This window comes from Cherax quadricarinatus, chromosome 21 (assembly GCF_038502225.1).
Source record: "Cherax quadricarinatus isolate ZL_2023a chromosome 21, ASM3850222v1, whole genome shotgun sequence".
NCBI classification, from domain to species: Eukaryota; Metazoa; Arthropoda; class Malacostraca; order Decapoda; family Parastacidae; genus Cherax; species Cherax quadricarinatus.
In genome coordinates, this window is record NC_091312.1 from 44170865 (window position 1) to 44178080 (window position 7216).

Genomic DNA, 7216 nt, shown 5'->3' on the forward strand with positions numbered 1-7216 from the left:
ATGGGGTAGGTTTAAAAATGTAGTGTTAGAGTGTTCAGCAGAAGTTTGTGGTTACAGGAAAGTGGGTGCAGGAGGGAAGAGGAGCGATTGGTGGAATGATGATGTAAAGAGAGTAGTAAGGGAGAAAAAGTTAGCATATGAGAAGTTTTTACAAAGTAGAAGTGATGCAAGGAGGGAAGAGTATATGGAGAAAAAGAGAGAAGTTAAGAGAGTGGTGAAGCAATGTAAAAAGAGAGCAAATGAGAGAGTGGGTGAGATGTTATCAACAAATTTTGTTGAAAATAAGAAAAAGTTTTGGAGTGAGATTAACAAGTTAAGAAAGCCTAGAGAACAAATGGATTTGTCAGTTAAAAATAGGAGAGGAGAGTTATTAAATGGAGAGTTAGAGGTATTGGGAAGATGGAAGGAATATTTTGAGGAATTGTTAAATGTTGATGAAGATAGGGAAGCTGTGATTTCGTGTATAGGGCAAGGAGGAATAACATCTTGTAGGAGTGAGGAAGAGCCAGTTGTGAGTGTGGGGGAAGTTCGTGAGGCAGTAGGTAAAATGAAAGGGGGTAAGGCAGCCGGGATTGATGGGATAAAGATAGAAATGTTAAAAGCAGGTGGGGATATAGTTTTGGAGTGGTTGGTGCAATTATTTAATAAATGTATGGAAGAGGGTAAGGTACCTAGGGATTGGCAGAGAGCATGCATAGTTCCTTTGTATAAAGGCAAAGGGGATAAAAGAGAGTGCAAAAATTATAGGGGGATAAGTCTGTTGAGTGTACCTGGTAAAGTGTATGGTAGAGTTATAATTGAAAGAATTAAGAGTAAGACGGAGAATAGGATAGCAGATGAACAAGGAGGCTTTAGGAAAGGTAGGGGGTGTGTGGACCAGGTGTTTACAGTGAAACATATAAGTGAACAGTATTTAGATAAGGCTAAAGAGGTCTTTGTGGCATTTATGGATTTGGAAAAGGCGTATGACAGGGTGGATAGGGGGGCAATGTGGCAGATGTTGCAAGTGTATGGTGTAGGAGGTAGGTTACTGAAAGCAGTGAAGAGTTTTTACGAGGATAGTGAGGCTCAAGTTAGAGTATGTAGGAAAGAGGGAAATTTTTTCCCAGTAAAAGTAGGCCTTAGACAAGGATGTGTGATGTCACCGTGGTTGTTTAATATATTTATAGATGGGGTTGTAAGAGAAGTAAATGCGAGGGTCTTGGCAAGAGGCGTGGAGTTAAAAGATAAAGAATCACACACAAAGTGGGAGTTGTCACAGCTGCTCTTTGCTGATGACACTGTGCTCTTGGGAGATTCTGAAGAGAAGTTGCAGAGATTGGTGGATGAATTTGGTAGGGTGTGCAAAAGAAGAAAATTAAAGGTGAATACAGGAAAGAGTAAGGTTATGAGGATAACAAAAAGATTAGGTGATGAAAGATTGAATATCAGATTGGAGGGAGAGAGTATGGAGGAGGTGAACGTATTCAGATATTTGGGAGTGGACGTGTCAGCGGATGGGTCTATGAAAGATGAGGTGAATCATAGAATTGATGAGGGAAAAAGAGTGAGTGGTGCACTTAGGAGTCTGTGGAGACAAAGAACTTTGTCCTTGGAGGCAAAGAGGGGAATGTATGAGAGTATAGTTTTACCAACGCTCTTATATGGGTGTGAAGCGTGGGTGATGAATGTTGCAGCGAGGAGAAGGCTGGAGGCAGTGGAGATGTCATGTCTGAGGGCAATGTGTGGTGTGAATATAATGCAGAGAATTCGTAGTTTGGAAGTTAGGAGGAGGTGCGGGATTACCAAAACTGTTGTCCAGAGGGCTGAGGAAGGGTTGTTGAGGTGGTTCGGACATGTAGAGAGAATGGAGCGAAACAGAATGACTTCAAGAGTGTATCAGTCTGTAGTGGAAGGAAGGCGGGGTAGGGGTCGGCCTAGGAAGGGTTGGAGGGAGGGGGTAAAGGAGGTTTTGTGTGCGAGGGGCTTGGACTTCCAGCAGGCATGCGTGAGCGTGTTTGATAGGAGTGAATGGAGACAAATGGTTTTTAATACTTGACGTGCTGTTGGAGTGTGAGCAAAGTAACATTTATGAAGGGATTCAGGGAAACCGGCAGGCCGGACTTGAGTCCTGGAGATGGGAAGTACAGTGCCTGCACTCTGAAGGAGGGGTGTTAATGTTGCAGTTTAAAAACTGTAGTGTAAAGCACCCTTCTGGCAAGACAGTGATGGAGTGAATGATGGTGAAAGTTTTTCTTTTTCGGGCCACCCTGCCTTGGTGGGAATCGGCCGGTGTGATAATAAAATAAAATAAATAATAAATATATATATATATATATATATATATATATATATATATATATATATATATATATATATAGAGAGAGAGAGAGAGAGAGAGAGAGAGAGAGAGATATTTATTAACACATCGGCCGACTCCCACCAAGGCAGGGTGGCCCGAAAAAGAAAAACTTTCATCATTCACTCTACCACTGTCTTGTCAGAGGCATACTTACACTACAGTTATAAAATTGTATCATTAACTCTCCTCTAGAGTGCAGACACTGTACTTCCCCTCTCCAGGACTGAAGTCCGGCCTGCCGGTATGTATGTATGTATATATATATATATATATATATATATATATATATATATATATATATATATATATATATATATATATGCAATAAGATCACAGTAAACAGGTGAGTTCAGAATATGCAAAACAACCACTCTGAAAGAGTGAGTAGTCACGAAAGCGCTTGGAATTTCTCTATTCTTTCAGAGTGGTTGTTTTGCATATATATATATATATATATATATATATATATATATATATATATATATATATATATATATATATATATATATATATATATATATATATATTATATATATATATATTTATATATATATATATATTATATATATATATATTATTTTTATATTTATTTTTATTTATTTTTTTTTTGTTATTTTTTTATTTTTATTTATTTATTTTTATTATTTTTTATTTTTTTTTTTATTTATTTTTTTTTATTTATTTTTTTTTATTTATTTTTTTTTTTATTGATTTTTTTTTTATATATTTTTTTTTTATTTGTTATTTATTTTTTCCTTTTTTTTTTTTATTATATTTTTTTTTTTTTTATATTTTCTTTATTTTTTGTTTTTTTTTAAAAAAAACCCTCGTTTTGGCCCAATCCCCTTCCTATTTTTGGGCGAAAAAGGGCGGAAAGGAAATTTTTTTGGGGCACTTTTCCCAAAAAAAACCCAAATAAAACATGTGTATATATATATATATATATATATATATATATATATATATATATATATATATATATATATATATATATATATATATATATATATATATGGTTCCACCTCTGATATAAATTGTGGGACCCACAGACTCGTAGAAGTGGATAAAAAGGCTTCAAGGAAGAATATTTGGATTTCTTCCTGAAGCCGTTTGAATATTCCATTTCCCCTACCAGTAAAGCAACAGCAAAGAACTACAGACCGTTAGCACTAACATCCCATATCATAAAAATCTTTGAAAGGGTCCTAAGAAGCAAGATCACAACCCATCTTGAAACCCATCAGTTACACAACCCAGGGCAACATGGGTTTAGAACAGGTCGCTCCTGTCTGTCTCAACTATTGGATCACTACGACAAGGTCCTAAATGCACTAGAAGATAAAAAGAATGCAGATGTAATATATACAGACTTTGCAAAAGCCTTCGACAAGTGTGACCATGGCGTAATAGCGCACAAAATGCGTGCTAAAGGAATAACAGGAAAAGTCGGTCGATGGATCTATAATTTCCTCACTAACAGAACACAGAGAGTAGTCGTCAACAGAGTAAAGTCCGAGGCAGCTACGGTGAAAAGCTCTGTTCCACAAGGCACAGTACTCGCTCCCATCTTGTTCCTCATCCTCATATCCGACATAGACATGGATGTCAGACACAGCACCGTGTCTTCCTTTGCAGATGACACCCGAATCTGCGTGACAGTGTCTTCCATTGCAGACACTGCAAGGCTCCAGGCGGACATCAACCGAATCTTTCAGTGGGCTGCAGAAAACAATATGAAGTTCAACGATGAGAAATTTCAATTACTCAGATATGGTAAACACTGTGCTCTTGGGAGATTCTGAAGAGAAGCTGCAGAGATTGGTGGATGAATTTGGTAGGGTGTGCAAAAGAAGAAAATTAAAGGTGAATACAGGAAAGAGTAAGGTTATGAGGATAACAAAAAGATTAGGTGATGAAAGATTGAATATCAGATTGGAGGGAGAGAGTATGGAGGAGGTGAAGGTATTCAGATATTTGGGAGTGGACGTGTCAGCGGATGGGTCTATGAAAGATGAGGTGAATCATAGAATTGATGAGGGAAAAAGAGTGAGTGGTGCACTTAGGAGTCTGTGGAGACAAAGAACTTTGTCCTTGGAGGCAAAGAGGGGAATGTATGAGAGTATAGTTTTACCAACGCTCTTATATGGGTGTGAAGCGTGGGTGATGAATGTTGCAGCGAGGAGAAGGCTGGAGGCAGTGGAGATGTCATGTCTGAGGGCAATGTGTGGTGTGAATATAATGCAGAGAATTCGTAGTTTGGAAGTTAGGAGGAGGTGCGGGATTACCAAAACTGTTGTCCAGAGGGCTGAGGAAGGGTTGTTGAGGTGGTTCGGACATGTAGAGAGAATGGAGCGAAACAGAATGACTTCAAGAGTGTATCAGTCTGTAGTGGAAGGAAGGCGGGGTAGGGGTCGGCCTAGGAAGTTTTGGAGGGAGGGGGGTAAAGGAGGTTTTGTGTGCGAGGGGCTTGGACTTCCAGCAGGCATGCGTGAGCGTGTTTGATAGGAGTGAATGGAGACAAATGGTTTTTAATACTTGACGTGCTGTTGGAGTGTGAGCAAAGTAACATTTATGAAGGGATTCAGGGAAACCGGCAGGCCGGACTTGAGTCCTGGAGATGGGAAGTACAGTGCCTGCACTCTGAAGGAGGGGTGTTAATGTTGCAGTTTAAAAACTGTAGTGTAAAGCACCCTTCTGGCAAGACAGTGATGGAGTGAATGATGGTGAAAGTTTTTCTTTTTCGGGCCACCCTGCCTTGGTGGGAATCGGCCAGTGTGATAACAAAAAAAATAATGGTAAACACGAGGAAATTAAATCTTCATCAGAGTACAAAACAAATTCTGGCCACAAAATAGAGCGAAACACCAACGTCAAAAACCTGGGAGTGATCATGTCGGAGGATCTCACCTTTAAGGACCATAACATTGTATCAATCGCAACTGCTAGAAAAATGACAGGATGGATAATGAGAACCTTCAAAACTAGGGAGGCCAAGCCCATGATGACACTCTTCAGGTCCCTTGTTCTATCTAGGCTGGAATATTGCTGCACACTAACAGCACCTTTCAAGGCAGGTGAAATTGCTGACCTAGAAAATGTACAGAGAACCTTCACGGTGCGCATAACGGAGATAAAACGCCTCAATTACTGGGAGCGCTTGAGGTTCCTAAAACTGTATTCCCTGGAACGCAGGCGGGAGAGATACATGATTATATACACCTGGAAAATCCTAGAGGGACTAGTACCGAACTTGCACACGAAAATCACTCGCTACGAAAGCAAAAGACTTGGCAGACGATGTAACATCTCCCCAATGAAAAGCGGGGGTGTCACTAGCACGTTAAGAGACCATACAATAAGTGTCAGGGGCCCGAGACTGTTCAACTGCCTCCCAGCATACATAAGGGGGATTACCAACAGACCCCTGGCAGTCTTCAAGCTGGCACTGGACAAGCACCTAAAGTCGATTCCTGACCAGCCGGGCTGTGGCTCGTACGTTGGTTTGCGTGCAGCCAGCAGCAACAGCCTGGTTGATCAGGCTCTGATCCACCAGGAGGCCTGGTCACAGACCGGGCCGCGGGGGCGTTGACCCCCGGAACTCTCTCCAGGTAAACTCCAGGTAAACCCCATCTTTTTATTCTTTTTTACCAATAGGTATATTTTATTACATAATATGGTACAAAAGATTTAAGAGATACATTGTTGATGTAAAGGTGGCATATACAGCACATGAGGTGTGAGAGATACATGTCTGGTACATATTGTTAAGATGGACTCACCCTGAACCGTGTTCCCGAGATTTACAGGTCCAGCTCTCCACCGCGTTCGCGTTAAAATGCCAGCTGAATGTATATGGTATAGCATTACACATGTGTATGTACAATGCATTTTATCGATATTTTTGCAATAATAATTATTATACATATTTACTCATCGGTCACTGGACTTTTAAGCACCATCTTAGAGTGCTGGTGCAAAACTTGCCTCACGATCCAACATTATGCATTGTTCCGTAGAACTCGTGCTCAGCTCTCCATGCGTTGATACAAGCAGCATGCATAACTTGAGAGAGCTTTTAAGGAGAATCTTCCACCCGTTGATTCCAGTAGTATGTATTATATAAGAGTGTTGGCTCAGCACCATCCATCATTCTTCATTACATCGTGTGTGTGTGTGTTCAACAAGCCACTAAGGATGATGCAGTTAGTGATTCACCAGCACACCTCCAGACTAATGTCCCGCCGCTTTCAATCTTTAGTATAATGGTTGATGCTTACAAATAGCCCGTAATTTTGAGAGGATATCTTTAGACCACATTTCGTTCTCGTTCTAGACGTTATTTTTTGCCATAAATCAGCGGAAATGAATCTAAACATAACGACAAAAATACATACCTGTTTCACGAATAGTATTCCAAACGGGAGATGAATGAAATTAGTTCTGAACTTGCCAGTCACACATGTGCTCGCATCAGATACCACGTGCCTAGCATTACTGGATACTTGATGTATGAAGCATCGATGGCTCGGTGGACGTGAGCGCTGTGTATTTTGGTTGTCTTCCATATTATATATATATATATATATATATATATATATATATATATATATAAACAACAACACTGAGACTAGCCGAGGATTCGAACCTATGTCGTTTTAGCCCACTTCATGGTGAGCGAAAATCACGCATGACGCTCTAACCCACGAGACCACGCAATCCTACGAGAACCAAGCACCCAGCAGAGCTAGGTGTTTTACCTTGATCCGAGGACATACGGAGGTGCGGGTGCTTCTGAGCTAATTTCATTCTACCCCCCGTTTGGTGTACTAGCCTCACGATCATATAATATATATATATATATATATATATATATAT